The sequence below is a fragment of the Penaeus monodon genome, chromosome 24, assembly GCF_015228065.2.
Source record: "Penaeus monodon isolate SGIC_2016 chromosome 24, NSTDA_Pmon_1, whole genome shotgun sequence".
Classification (NCBI taxonomy): Eukaryota; Metazoa; Arthropoda; class Malacostraca; order Decapoda; family Penaeidae; genus Penaeus; species Penaeus monodon.
In genome coordinates, this window is record NC_051409.1 from 14,881,582 (window position 1) to 14,881,940 (window position 359).

A 359-nucleotide genomic window follows, 5' to 3' on the forward strand; every position below is an offset into this window, starting at 1 on the left:
CTGATTTTCGGCTGTTAACCATCTGTTAACTAGTTCAGCATTCATTTTCTTTCTTTTCCTATACTTCCATTATATATAACATTTGGTATATGATTTTCAAGGGGAAAATTACTTTTAAATACTGCAAGCTAGCTCTCAGATTGATGTATATTAATGAGAGCTAGTCAAGTATAGATTCTTTATGAAAAATACTATGAACATATAATATCAAGTGAAATTTGGTCTAAGAAAGGGAAAAAATCATATGCATTGATTCTTATTTGCTAAGATTACCATGAATTATATAAGAAATATTATAAAATGTTTGATGCTGCGACCACTGGGAATTTCTTCCAAGGAGATGCCCGGCTCCAAGCATA